Source organism: Tachysurus vachellii, chromosome 17, assembly GCF_030014155.1.
Source record: "Tachysurus vachellii isolate PV-2020 chromosome 17, HZAU_Pvac_v1, whole genome shotgun sequence".
In the NCBI taxonomy this organism is placed as follows: Eukaryota; Metazoa; Chordata; class Actinopteri; order Siluriformes; family Bagridae; genus Tachysurus; species Tachysurus vachellii.
Genome location: NC_083476.1, coordinates 16,055,731 through 16,071,808, shown reverse-complemented (window position 1 = coordinate 16,071,808; position 16,078 = coordinate 16,055,731). Strand labels below are relative to the sequence as shown.

General features: G+C 37.3%; 1 protein-coding gene across 1 annotated transcript in view; it reads left to right on the top strand.

Annotated features, from left to right (window-relative positions):
• LOC132860195 (methyltransferase-like protein 27) overlaps positions 1–16,078 on the top strand; it is a 242,299-nt gene that overhangs the window by 207,918 nt on the left and 18,303 nt on the right. The window lies entirely within an intron of this gene.

The following is a 16,078-nucleotide window of genomic DNA, read 5'->3' as shown; positions in this document are numbered from 1 at the left end:
GTGATCAAAGGCAACAGTTAAGCCAGATGTTTCACCCAGCCATTTTTTTTTTATCTACCCATCTTCTCTTTCATATGCTGTTTAGAGAAAGAACAGAGAGGAGATGGAAGCAAGTGAACAGTGAGGCAGCTGGTGGAAAAAAGTGAAGTAAGAAATTCAGCCTATTTATATAACCGTAATAGTATTCAATAGAATGAAAAAAAAACAACACTTAGGAGGAGAGAGAGGTATGTAGAGATTGTGCCAGCTAGTAAAGGATAAATGGCAAAGTAACAGGGAAGAGGAAACAGGGAATAATGTAATGGTGGAACGAGGTTAAGGTAAGAAAATGAGAAATAGGAAAATAGGGAAGGGTTATAATCAGAGATCAAAGACAAGATAAGATTAATACTTGAGAGAGAGAGCGAGAGAGGGGTGGTATTTGATTCATTATAGCATAATCTGTTTTGTGAAATCAAGGCCATGCTTAATATGAATGGGGCACGACAACATGACATGACAACTACTCACATGATCGGCGACTCCACGTTCCCATCGATTCACTTCACTGAAATACTTCACCTCTAAAATCCAGCATTTCTCACACACAAACCGACTGGAAAAAAGCAATATTTCAAATCAGGATCAATATTATCAGGACTGTATATTATCAAGACATGCAGAAGTAATCTGTTTTAGTTAGACTTGGTGCTGATATAATAGGACTAAATATTGTACACCACTGTAACTGTTTCACCTTGCATCGTGGTTCCTATGACAACAAGCACCATGGGCTCATGCTTGTGTACGGGTATGTTTTTGGTCCTGTCTCTGCACCTGCCTTGTCTTTGTTTTGTTTCACCTTTTCTGTGTACCTGCTAATAATAATAATAATAATAATAATAATAATAATAATAATAATAATAATAATAATAATAAGATCTAGAGATTTACCAGCTCCAGTTCTGAACTCTGCTTCATGAAATATTCAGACATACTAAGAGGAGTTGCACCTAAATGTCGTCTCTGAGGACAACAACCTCCTCATCAATACACAACTGTTGGACTGTATATTATAATCACACCCTCCAGTGTCACCCACATGAGGATGGGTTCCCCTTCGAGTCTGGTTCCTCTCAAGGTTTCTTCCTTTACTTTCTGAGGGAGTTTTACAAACATAAATACAAACACATTTAAATATATCTAATATTAATCTTAACATTTTTTTATATTTTAATCTTTATATTAACTTTTTGTTTATGTTTGTCTATGTTTATGTTCTGTAAAGCAGCTTTGAGACAATGTCCATTGTAAAAAGCGTTATAAATACATTTGAATTTGAATTTAGATGAAACTAAAACACAACTAAAAATAATTCTGCTTGTGGATGAAGGATGAAGGATGAAGGATGAAGATCATCGTAACTAGAGTGAAGAACAGAGGAGCATTATGATATGAGGCTGCTTCTCTTCAAGCAGTGCTGGGGAATTACTCAGTGCTGGAGAATCACAGGAAACATGGATGGAGCAATGTGCTCGGAGAGATATGAGAAGAACCTAATGGCCAAGACAATGACCCAAAACATAAAGCCAAACTCATTCAAGAAGACCTTGCATAAATAAATAGATTTTGTTTGCAAAGTCAACAGACATTATATGTGTAAATTGCTGTATACTTAGCTATCAGTCTGTCTGTCTGTCCATCTGTCCGCCTTTGATGTCGTGAAGTTCCTGACTAGTAAAAGTTGTCAAATTTCAATAAGTTACAAACACTTTCTAGTCACATACGAAAATGCAAAAGCTAGGTTTAACTATAGCTAAATAGAAGTGGATGCTAAACAAGGTGAGATGTGATGTCAGCTATACTGTAAAATAATTAAATACCCACAGTGAATAAAAAATAAATAAATTTAAAAAAAAATATTCACGAGTGATTTTCATGAGATTTTGGTAGAAGTTTCTGAATTAGCGTTAGAGTTAGCAAGATAACTTAAATCATACAGTATGCTGTAGTGTTCCTAAGCAAGTTGCTGATTATTATAATTGGGCACAATTAAACAGTTATATATTTGTCCGTTATTGTGGTAGAAGATAGATGTATACGTATATGGTGGAAAAAAGACGTCTGTTCAGGATCGCAGAAGGCTCTGGATCTCAGGAGTCACTGAGCATCAAGGCAGGATACACCCTGGATGGCAGGATACACACACACTCTCATTCACTCACGCAATCACGCACTACGGACAATTTTCCAGAGATGCCAATCAACCTACCATGCATGTCTTTGGACCGGGGGAGGAAACCGGAGTACCCGGAAGAAACCCCCGAGGCACGGGGAGGACATGCAAACTCCACACACACAATGCGGAGGCAGGAATCGAACCCCCAACCCTGGAGGTGTGAGGCAAACGTGCTAACCACTAAGCCACCGTGCCCACCTTTGTAGTGAAGTATATTTATTTATTTATTAATTACATATTTTCTCTCTCTCTCTCCACACACACACACACACCACACACACACACTTGCCCAGTAGCTATATTCACTAATTGCGATGAGGGAAACTTTGGGAGAAAACAAAAAACAGTGAGCTTCCTCAAGGCTTTTAGGAACTTCAGGGTCTCCAGACTCCAGACTTAATCAGACTGCTGCTGCCCGCTGCCCACGTGGGCTGCCTGGAAATAGGCCACAGGTATAAAAGGCCACCTCAGAGTGCAGCTCTAACCACAGATGCCCTGCAGTGAGGAAAGGTGTGTCTGTGGATATATCACTGTGTCTGTGTGGAGGGGGAGATAATAGAGCGAGATGCCCTTTTGTTTGGCCCCTGCAAGAGAACAGTGTGAGTGTGTGCGTGTCCACACACACTGGCAAGTAAGAACTGCTTGCTGCCCATGCAGACAGCCAGGCTGCCCTCTGATGGATTTCGACCATATGGACAGTTAGAGTAGACATGAAAATCGGCCAACACTAAGATGTTATGCAAAGCTATGAGGATTCAGAAAGATCCGGTATAATATAAAAAAAACATATGGGTACAAAGGACACTCTGAAACAACATGATACAATTTATGAAAGCTGATAGAATATGAAGAAAAAGAATGGTGGAGAAAGGTGGTGAAGAAAAACTGCAGGAGCTGGGTCAGACACAAGGTCATTTTATCTTTACTGAAATGAAATACATCTGCACAAACTTCATTTGGTGAAATTTATATTAAATGTTGATGTGCAATATTGGAATACTTTGTAATTATTGGCATGGTTTGTGAGAATAGGCAAAAACATTTTAAAATAAACTGTACACATCATTATTCGGAACCTGAACCCCTGAATTGGCTTACCTTTTCTCTATGAATGGGTATTCTCCTACAAATATGCTTTTTCATTTTGTTGAACAATATGATCTATTTTTTCTCTTAAAATGCATCACAATTTCAGAGATTTTACACTTTTTTGGGTTCGTGCAGCAGCTGTATAGCACAAATCTTGGAACATAAATCAACTTGAAAAGTCTAACCATTGTCTTTCACCTTGTTAGATATGACAGAGAGATTATTTTAACTGTGTGGTTCCAAAAGTTTTGAAAGGCTGTGGTGTTCCTAGGATAGGCTCTGGTGTTCATAGATAAGGTTCCAGTGTTCCTAGGATAGGCTCCAGTGTTCCTTGGTAGGTTTCAGTGTTCCTACAGTAGGATAGGCTCTGGTGTTCATAGATAAGGTTCCAGTGTTCCTTGGTAGGTTTCAGTGTTCCTAGGATAGGATCTGGTGTTCCTAGGATAGTTTTTACTGTTTCAGGGGTAGGCCACAGTGTTCCTAGGATAAACTCCAGTTCTTCTTAGATACAGTAGGCTTCACTGTTATAAGAATAGGCTCCAGTTTAACTAGGATAGGGTCCTGGGTTCCCAGGATAGCTCCAGTGTTTCTAGGATAAGTTTCAGGGTTCCAAGGTAGGCTTCAGTGTTCCTATTATAGGCTCCAGTGTCCATAAGATTTAAGCTTTAAGATCCACAATGAGCCAGGATAAAATAATTACTGAAGATTAATCTGTGTTGATTGTCACACACATCGAGGAAGAAAGAGGACCACAGCAGGAGTGTATCTTAGCTGTGCATGTTCAATGCAAACGGCACTAGTTATGGTGTTAGCATCAGACAAATGAAGATAAAAGAAGTACAAAAAAAGAAAGAAACATTGACAACACATCCAGACAGAGGTGCGAGCTGAAAAAAAATCCAAAGACAGAGTTGCAGTGTCAAGCATGCAAGTGCTGACTTAAAATCAAGCAAACTTAATCACTCTGAGTAACTTTCTGGAAGAAAAAACTCAACTTTCCCACGTTGCCAGTGACCCAGGGTCTTTACTCCAGTACTGTCACTAATTAAAGCCCACTAAAGCCTCAAAGGTCTTAGCGTCACTCAGTAATTGCACCACATATTAGCAAGCTGACTGAGTCAGCTGCTGTGGGAAACTCATCTGATGATTTTTCTTTCCGAACAATCCCCTGTGATACTGTAGAGTAATGTGTTTTTTTGCAGGCATTTGAATCATATCATAATCAAATGCAGCTAGAGAGATTAATGGGCCTGCTGGGTGGGTAATTGCTTCAGCAAATCATACCATTTGAGGTGCTTCATATCGGCTACTAATCATCTCCATCTGCTCCAGCATGACAGCACAGAAATCTCTTGAACAATACAAAATAAGGCGTAGGAGGCACCTTGGTTGTAAAAGTCAAACATTATATAATAACTTTGATAGCTGATAGAACACCTTCTACATAAATAATTCCATAAATGTGATCTGCTCTGCATTAAATAAAAAATATAAAGATGGTTATTTATCAACACAGAAACAGATTATTTTCCAGAATCAGTGTCTTATGAGCAAATTTATTCCTCTTGCGCCACATCAGTTTGCCAGTAATTATTGTTGTTGTTTATCATTTCAATTACAATTAAGTCCTATCTCAAAGACTTTCCCATGATAGAAAAGCTACTGATTGTTAAAACGCACTGATGCTAGAAACTCCTTCCATGAATGATTAATAAAGGTCTCTTTACAGCTTCAGCTATTTAGTCACACAAAGCATCTTTGCTTTTTAAAAAAAGGCAGCAAGCTTCTGCACTGATATTTTATTTACACTTGAACCAGAATGCCTATGAAAATTATTTTCTACATGATTTCTAAAGCTTCTCATAAACTTCATAAATCGTTTCTACAGCTGCTGAATGGTTTTAATAATAGTAATATTTTATTTATGCAGATATTTTTTTCTAGGAACGTTTCAATGTGCTTAAACAGAAATATGTATGGGCTGGGCACTTTACAGCTGACTCAGAATTTGCAATGCCATATCACTCCTGAAATATTAGACAGGGAAGCACACTGCACACTTATTTTAAAGTGCAGTATGTGCAATGTGGATAGATTAAATATACTCTTTTGGTGTTATAAATTATTTTTCATGTTTTGAAATAAATCACCCTCTACCCATGCTATTGGATATAATGTGTTATGCCACTTTTGGTACAAGCAAGACTCAGAGACTGAATCAGATATCATAGGAGACATTTGTTCAATAACAAATAAATAGATAGATAGATAGATAGATAGATAGATAGATAGATAGATAGATAGATAGATAGATAGATAGATAGATAATGCTGTTTAGCATCTAATAGAAGGGCAAATTGTAGAAAGAAAATGCAGATAAATTTTTCAGTATTTGTTCAATAATAAATAATGTTATGGCAAGTGTTATATATATATACATAAGTATAGTATGTGCAAAAGAGGAACATGTGCTAGTTGTATAGACAAAGTACAATATGTCTAAAAAAAGGAGAATTACAGTATATATTGTGTACATGTGAGCATTATGTACATTGTATGTACAAGTGTAAATAGGAAATATATAGTATATTTTTAAGTAAAACACATAAATGGATGTAAACTATGGTAAGAAATGAATGTACAGTTATATACAATTATAATTGGTAGAAAAAGATGTAACAGGATGTACAGGGTGGAGCAGAACTGCAATGTGATTACAGATATTACAGAAGTAATAGTGAGACATCAGGGTCCTAGCGGTATGGTGTACAGTTCAGTAAGTTTATGGTTGTAGGGAAAAACTGGCTCTGAACCTGCTGGTTCTGGTGCAGATGGTCCTGTATCTCTTCCTCGATAGAAGGAGGTTGAACAGTTTGTGACTAGGGTGGAAGCAGACCTTGAAGATTTTATGTGCTTTGTGCAGACATCTACTGTGGTGAAGAGACTCAATGGGAGGAAGTTGCCCGCCACCCTTTGCAGTGATTTCTTTTTACACACTGTAGAGTTGCCGTATCAAACTGTGATGGAGTTTGTCAGGATGTTCTCTATGATTCAGAGGTACATTTTACATTGTGGACATTTTTTGACTTGTCTGTACTAAAATTGCTCATGGCTCCTGTACAAACTGTGCCATATTAACCATAAATAACAAAGCAAAAATCACTTTAAATGTTTCACAAGTAGACACTAGGACAAATTTAGGATCAGCCTCATTGAACATTGTCATTCTCACTTCTTAGATATTTATTTAACAGTTGCCCGACCCTGACAAGATATGCCATGTATTCTATTAATGTGTCCCTGCCACGTGTCCAGTTTTCCAACACAGTTTAGTGTGTTGGAACAGTTGAACAGTTTAGTGAAATAGTTTTACAAAGCAACTGATGAAATCTTGGTTCTGAATGAAAAAAAATATGTGATGTTTGCATAATCTGCCAACCAAGAGGAGTTAAATATTTATACATCAAGTAGATACATCAAGCTGAAACCAAATCTGTTGTAACTGAGATGAGGCAACAAACAAAATCATTGTTATTAGTATCTTTAGTGAGAAGAGGCTAAAGCTGTGAGGATCCTGAGGCATCTAGAGAAGTTCCAGTAGGATTCCACTTCACGAGGATTTCGGACAGTCAAAAAGGAGATGCCAAGCACATGTGGACTTTGAGGACAACCTCCTAATCAATATAGAATGGACATTACTCATAACAACACACTCCAGTGTCTATAATAAATTATAATCAAACCCTAAAGTGTCACCCATATGAGGATGGGTTCCCCTTTGAGTCAGGTCGATCTCAAGGTTTCTTCCTCTTCCATCTAAGGGAGTTCTTCCTCACAACAGTCACCTCAGGCTTGTTCACTGTGGATAAATACAAACACATTTAAGTATCGGTCTAATATTATAAAATGTATCTTTGTATAATAAACGTTCTGTATTATGTTTCTTTTGTTCTGTAAAGCTGCTTTGAGACAATGTCAATTGTTTAAAGCGCTATAGAAATAAAATTTAATTGAATTGAATATATTAAAAGAAATTGTACTGTAGGTGGTAGCCATCACTAGTATATCCTTATTTTAAAAACTGACAGGCAAACAGATGGATCCACTGGCCACCTTCCTCTTCGCATAAGTACAGATATTGGAAAACAAAGCATCTGTTCCTCTATCCCTTCCTGAGATCCAGAGGTGAATCTTTTTTTCTGACAGCTGGCTTGTAGCATGATGAATGTCTTCCTGCTGCTGGAGGCTAGTGTCTATCGCCAGCGAGGAGACCTCTTGCCCCCGGATCCCATTCTTATACTGTACCTTTACACAGAGATGTACAAATACAAATACAGTACAAGTACAAATACAATCAAAACTAGACACTAGAATGAATTTCCTGGATAAACAACCACCATGTTTGACCATACAGTACACAGTTATAGATGGAAACAATTTTTTAATCGCATAAAGTGTCACTCAGATGAGGATGAGTTCCGTTTTGAGTTTGGTTCCTCTCAAGGTTTCTTCCTAATATTACCTCAGGGAGTTTTTCCTTGCCACTGTTGCATCTGGCTTTAAAATTAATCATTTATGTCCTAAATTATATGTTCCTCTAAAGCTGATATGTGACAATTTTCATTGTTAAATTTGTACACAAAAAAATTTATTGAATCTTCTATTCAAGTACTCCCAATTTGGTTATTTGCCAATTCCCAGCCACTACAAAGCATTTCACTATCATAAAACAATCCCAAAATCCCAACCATAAGTAAAGGGTAAAGCATGTGCTTCCAAGACACAGGAAGTGAACTACTTCAATATTGAATAACTGCTGTTTCTGCATTGGAATCATTGGAATGCTCTATCTCTTCCACCTACCTGAGCACAAGGAAGCCTGTGATTGGCTGGTTTTGCTCTGATTGACTAATTGACAGAGGACAGTGTAAAATTATTTATCAACAATTCAACAGTTATCAACAAGCTCAACAATTCAATACATTTCTGTTGCACTGTGTCCATGTTTCCTTCATGTGACTTGCACCCAGTGTTCTTGGGATTGATCAATTGCAACCCTGATAAGGATAAAGCGGTTACTAAAGCTCAATCAATGAATTACACCTAATGAATTACAACTTTACATTCAATAGAGACTTTCCCATGATGAAATATTGCATTAGATTATGTGAAAATGATGGACTTTGAAATGTAATCAATGCTTAGCCTGGTTTTGTAGAGATCTGGGCTGGCTCGCTGGCTGTGTAATGTGAATTATATTCTAATTTTATTAGGTGATTTCGAAGCTGCTAAAGGTTAGTCCATTTATTATATTGCTTTGTTTTTTTTTGTTTTTTTTTTGAAGTAATTCATTTGTAACAGTTCAGTATTCATTAATGAAAAACATAACTGGCTTATTATTTGGTTATCATGTATGACCTAATCTCTGTGCCAGTATTCGTTAATAGAACTGTGAATTTTTAAGGCAGTAGTGACAAAATAATGCAGTAGTGCAGTAGTACTGAGCACAATCACGGTATGTTACTGATTGTTTACGAAATATTAAGATTATTGCATATTCACATGCAAGCATTTTGTTTCATGTGTATAGGGCTTCTTCCTCAGGGGCCCATTATAACAAAGCTCTACCGCTGAGCCTCTTACACTATTTCTGAGGAAAAAAAAAATTCTAGTATTTTGATACTAAGACTATTTACTCCCCAAGCACATTAAATCCATACAGAAAATTTACAGAATGCAAAGTGACAAAGAAATGATATCCAGGTCTGACCTGGAGCGTGAAAGGAGGAGGCAAACTTCACCCCATGAAGCACACTGTCATTTGCCTTTTACTGGATTCAAATGCAAATTTTATAGTGAGTTTATGCCCCCAGTGTCAAACTACTCAGAGCCAAAGATTAATGAGTCATTCAGTCTCACAAAAATAAAGATGGAAAACATGAATAATTCCTTAATAAAATCCCAGAGGACAGGAAACTGACGACAGATTGAGGAGACCCAAACTGAACCTGTCTAGAGCTGACTGACCTAGACCTGCCTCGTCGGATTTCATCAAATGTAGAGCAACTCACCATAGACTCTCATATGTCTTTATGTGACAGATCACTGTAAAATAGGTTTTATAGCAAAGTGGAACATCTAATGCAAAACCAAAATGAACATTTCTGATGTGATACGAACGCTTTTGTGTTTTAAATTGCACAGTAACCTCCATAAAACTTATTCAAATCTATTCAGAAATCAATGTCAAGGACATTTTTAAAGACAAATCTTTGAGCTTATAAACTTATAAATGTGTTCAGGATTTTTGAGTCATTTAATCAGTGTGAAAGAGAAACAAAAGCCTTAAAATATTCAGGTCCAGACTTGTACAAGCAGAAAATTAAGGAGACTTAAAGTGTAACACTTAGGACTGGTGTGACCCAGAGAACTGGCTTTAAGACAAATCATGTTTTACTTTTAGTCTTAACTTAGACGTTTGCTATTATGCACCACTGGCTGGTTGTTTTAATAATGCCTTTCTAAAGAAAGGGACCAAAACCAAAACACCATCCATTTTAACACTACTTTTTTTTTTTAAAGGTTCCTTGGGGTTCTGTTCTTATCTTATGTCGAAGCTTTGGAGAGCAATGAACATTTTTTTATTAAAACGGTTCTATTATTCAATAAAATCACTGACTTTTTTCTTCTTTCAATTCAAATTATTTGTATAGCGCTTTTAACAATTCACATTGTCTCAAAGCAGCTTTACAGAAGTATAGAAAAAGTATATAAAAAAAAGAATAAAATTAAAAAAATAAATAAATCTGATTAATGTTATTGAATTTAAATTGATATGATAGAAAGGTTTTTTGCTGTTATCAATGCTAGATACAATTTTTTCATAGCACAATGTTTGTTTAAATGCATTATTTTGTGTTTGAATTGTCTACATTTAAATAATAATAATAATAATAATAATAATAATAATAATAATAAACAAAACGGGATTGAGAGCTACTAGAGGCCCATTAGGGAATTTTCTTTTTTATTGTTGAGAAAATGGGCTTTTTTAAAAATACCATGTGCCTAAGATCATGATTTATAGCAAATAATCAGAATTCAGTCTAATAAATTCAGCAAAGATATCAGTACAAAGTGTCTATGGTTTCTATGATGTATTGAACTATTTCTTTTGTAAGCTAGATTATAAAGATTGGGACACTGACCTTGTTTCTCACACAATGACTAAAAAACGGAAAAGAAACTGTGTCTTCCTTTTCCAATGACCAAATGTTTTTAGCTATTTTCAGGAATTTTGCATGTTTTAGATTTAACTATACTGGAAATTTTGCTGAATCCTGTCAACCTGTCAGTGCTTTCAGCTCTTTTGTGTTCATCTCAAGCACTGCGATGGGAAACAAGCTGCCAGACTGTCTGGCAGATGACTACATGTCACCGACTCTCGACTGCTTATTAAAGGGTTCCTCAAAACATTCAATAGATAGTGAAAGTGTGATAGACTTTCAACTTAATTTGCTTGAGGTTGTGATTATAAATGTCATCCTGCCCAAAGTAAAACCTACAGTCACAAGCCGCTGCGGATCACAGATGTACTTTACTCCACAGGACAAAGCAACACTGATGCTTTCTGTAGTCAGACTGTCCTCATATCTGCCCGAGGACACGTTTGAAAGCAAGGCAGGGAAAAAAAAGACTGGTAATTAACAGAAACATTCAGCTCTGACAGATGTTATGCTAATCATGACAGATAACTAAGCCATAGCCAAACTGATTACAAGCTCCAATTATATTTCCTATGTCTGCATACATGGTCTAAAACAAGTGCTTTTTTAATTCACTATTCGTTCTAAGGTGCATATGATAACAGCAGAGAATGTCTGATGATAGTTTACCTTTTTTCCCTTTACATTTTAAGCAGAGAAAATTCAACACCTTACTTTACACCAAGACATCAACATTAATTGAACTTTTGCTTAAAACAATATGAATTTACTGTATACACACACTTTATTTCTCTCCTAATTTGTTTTTAATGGCTTCAAAATTTGGCAGAACCGAGGTACTGCAGCTTATCAGCTAAGAGCATTTATTTTTCTTCTTTATCTTCTGAGAAGTGTTTAGTTTCATAAAAGAGGTGACTAGCAGAAAGAATAGTTCAATAAAATGACATTCGATGGTTATGTTTTTACCTTAGAAACAACATCAAGGCCATCATTAACATTTAAAATAAAAAGAAAAGTGTGTGTTTCTGTTGGGGCGAACAGACACACACACACACTTCTTTTTATTTTAATTGAATCCATGATTCTTTACAGACTGTGTCTCTGGTGACTGTGATGGAAACATAGAAAGAAGAGGAGGCATTTTAATTGAAAATGATTACCAATGAAGCAGAACCAGCGCTAATGAGGATTTCAGGATGGTGTGTATTAATGGCTCATCGAGTTTGTAAGAGCAAAAGGGCATAAGTTTACACGTTAGTAAGCAACTCCATCAATCCGTTTAATAGCTTTCAGGAAAGACAGTGTATTTAGGAGGATTCGTTTTACTTATCGAGTGGCCTTTTCTACACAAAACAACAGGTTGTACATACAACTGGAAACACAAAACAACAAAAACATCTAATGACAGAGCAAGTGCACAGGAAAAGTTACAGTACGGAAACTTGTTGATGAAACAATGATGAGCTTCTCTGCCGGTTTAGAGTCGGATAATCCCAAGGCGCAATTGTTAGTTTTACAATGGCGTTTATTAAAATGTGACATTCACTGTGTGAGGAAATAACACTTTAGGCACTTTAGACAGAATAAAAATGCATCTCGATCAGCTCCCTAGTTCTGTAGTCAGGGCACTGCTCAGGAAATCTGTGATTTTAAAGCCTGTTTCTCTCTCAATTGCAAAATCCTTTCAGTGAACTGGAACTTTCACTCCCTGAAAAACTCTAACAATACACTGTTAAAACCAGAGAGCATTTGTTGCTCACTATGTTCTCTTACTGGAAGTTTGTTCTAAAAAAAAAGGCCGACAAACTCTCATGTGACTTCTACAAATGCAAGTAGCTTATTGTTGTTGTTGCTCTCGAATGATTAGTTACGTCAGTTTTTAGCAGATACATTTGATGTTCTATATATGGTTTAGTTGCATCTAACGACTTTAAAGTATTTAACGACTTAAATAAAAAGTCCACCAGCTAGCCTACGTTTTTGTTTAAAGTTCCATGACAAACTTAAATATTTGATACGCTTGGGTTTTTACAGCGACTGATGAGGAAATTTAAATGTCGACAGAAATTCAGTATCTCAATGTGTAGTAAGCCAGAGTTCACATCCTAGGTAGCTAGAGAGCTGACTGAGATGCACCCTAAATGATATTTTTTATTATTTTCTCCCCAGTTTTATAGATGCTACTAAAATGGCTAGTGTCACAGGGATAGACAGGATATAATGTATGCCAATCCTCCCACTCACAAAGCACAGGCGGTTTTGCTCTCCAGTTCTCCTGGTCATGGATGGTTTTGTCAAGATTTGAACTCGCAAAAAATCTCCCTGCTTGTATGTCAGGTTTTCCCAAACCACTATACATATTCTGTGATTTCTTCTGTTACAGGCTGATCTAGGTCATGAAAAAGCAGATGGCTTGGTGGCTGGAGAAATGAGATCATTAATGAAAGATTGTTGGTTTTCTTTCTCAAGGTGAACTCAATCACTCCATAGGGCATTAGTTAAGATGGTTCTCCATTTCCATTTTTTTTAAAATACACTTGACATGAGGTATTAGTTACTTAAAAGCTAAAACATCTTTTCTCTACATGATTACATGCTCACTAATTGAGGTGATAATTACTGTCATTAAGGATCCTGCTAGCACAAACATCTGCTGATATTCTACATCTAAAACCCAACTAATAACTGACTTTATTCTGCAATGTAACTCCACTGCTTTATTAAACACCACACAATCCAGGTACGTTCAGTAGGAAAAGAAACAGTCATATACTGTATGTCACATTCCCAGCATGCTCTTCAAGTACCTACTCTCTCCAGCTGCTGCCAGAGAAGACGTGTGAGCACTTCACAGTCCCTAGTGAGACGGGTCGATCCGAGGCTGTAAGACGGCAGCAGGGGGAAAAAAATCAACAGATGTGACATGGGACCTTAGGACACATCAGCTCAGAAACTAGGACAGAAAAATCCATACACAATTTAGCCTAGCAAGCCAGGAGGAAGAAGGAGACACTTGCCTTTTGTCTGAAGACAGTACAGCACAAAAGGCATGGGTGACTTGTTACTTTGACCTAAATAATTCAGTCTAAAATGGTCAGTATTTGTTGTGTTATTTTGCCTTAAGAAAGTAGAAGGTTATTTGGATGTTTCTAACACAGGTTTGCAGGAGCAAGTTAGGAGAATTCCTAACCATATGAGGGAGAACAATGATATACGAAGCTCGGACTAGACAAGACTTATCGAGACAATAAAGACACGACTTGGCAATGCGGCACAAAAACAACAGACAAAGTAATTATGGCCTAATACTAAACAGGTGGACACACTGTGATAAAGCAATGATAGGATAAGGGGGAGACTGGACTAGACTCAAAACAAAGGTATGACACAAAGCCTCTGTAAGATAAAGAACAGGTACAAGCAGTGCACAGTGTACAGATAGAGAATTTGTCAGGCTGTAATAATAATAATAATAATAATAATAATAATAATAATAATAATAATAATAAGCACATTATAAGCACATTCGCCTCACACCTCCAGGGTCGGGGTTCGATTCCCGCCTCCGCCTTGTGTGTGTGGAGTTTGCATGTTCTCCCCGTGTCTCGGGGGTTTCCTCCGGGTACTCCGGTTTCCTCCCCCGGTCCAAAGACATGCATGGTAGGTTGATTGGCATCTCTGGAAAATTGTCCCTAGTGTGTGATTGTGTGAGTGAATGAGAGTGTGTGTGCCCTGCGATGGGTTGGCACTCCGTTCAGGGTGTATCCTGCCTTGATGCCCGATGACGCCTGAGATAGGCACAGACTCCCCGTGACCCGAGGCAGTTCGGATAAGCGGTAGAAGATGAATGAATGAATGAATGAATATCAATAATAACAATAATGTAAGAAATTACAGATTGAATGCACCCAGATATCACTCCAAGATGCACATCAGAAAGGGTATTAAATTAAACAGGAGTATCACCTGATCATTTGGGTGATAACACCTATAACAATACCAAGCCAAGGTGATAGTCCCCTGGGGATCCTGCGACGGCCCAGTGGTTTGAGTCACAGGCTGTGAACCAACGTGTCCACTCAGGGGTTACCTCTTAGTGCCGGTCACAAAGGAAGGGATATAAAACCTGTACCAAATCAAATATGCAGATCAGAGGTCTACACTGGCAACCCGGACAGGAAGCAGTCAACTTAGGAACATTAGGTGTGAGTCACTGAATATACACTTCATAGGAATATCATCATTTAGTCATTTAGAGTCATCAATCCAGCAGATGAGGCAGCAGCACTACTCACTGTGCCACCAGAATTGAATTAATGTAATATTATATTCCTATAAAAAAATCAACCATTTTGATTTATCAGACGGTTGCAATGTTGCACCAGATGGCTATAAAAATAGTAAACATAAAAAACCTTCTGTTCTACTTACTAAGCAGGAGTATAGACTTTAACTGATTATAATCAAGAGATTATAGTGCATTTGCATATCTATTAAAAAGAATACAAGGCATTAAATGTCTCTGGGGCATTTTTAGATTTTTATAGTGTCTGCTATCTTCACACACCTGTAACTGCAGAAACGTCTCAATGAAACAAAAAACAAAACATCAAAAAGGGCTTTGAAATTCTAATTTACATGCAAGAGTAGAAAAAAGGTGAAAAATCCACTAAACCTTCTAAACTGCAAATTATTTATGAGCGTAAATTCTGAGCTGGCTTTGTGCTTCAGAAAGGGAATGCAGGTACTGCAATGACATTGCAGAAGGGAAAGGTCATCATTTTGCTTAAAAACAGCACTGGAGCTGAAGCTAGAATGGATTTGCACTTAACATGCCTGCTTCACACCTCCAGGGTTAGGGGTTCGATTCTTGACCATTTTCCTCAAGCTTTGAGCGTTTCCTCCCCAGTCCAAAGATGTTGTAGGTTGACTGTAATTTCTGTCTGAAGTGTGTGAATGGTTGAGTGTGTGTGCACCTTAATAGGATAGACTCCAGGCTCCCTTGACAGTGCGTAGGATAAGTGGTATAGAAAATGTATGTGTTCTTCTTCCTCACATTACACATACACAACTATATTTATTTTTCACTGAACTTTATAAAAAAATGTTTGCGGAAGAACGATTCCCATGTCTGCAGAAGCACAGCCCTGAACTGTCATCTACAAATATTCCCAGTGCTCAACTCAAAATTGTGAACCACTGCCAGCTTGTGGAGACAGCCCGGGGAAAACAGAGGTGAGTCGCTTCAGTGATGCTGTGTGTCCTGATTACTGTACTCTAAAGAAAACTGGGAGGATCTGTTGTAGATAAGGAAATAAAAGCACATTCTGTGCTGGACCGAACTGGTTAACTCTGCCATCTTTAGGTAGAAATTGGAAATATTGCCTTGGGGGAATTTAAAGCTTACTTTAAAACAAAAAAACAAACCAACAACAACAAAAAAACACTCTACTGGGAATTAAACCAGGGTTGCCAGTTTCATGTTTTTACACCATATTGGGCTAGTATACAAGGAAGAAACATGAGTGCTGATGTATATAGGTAG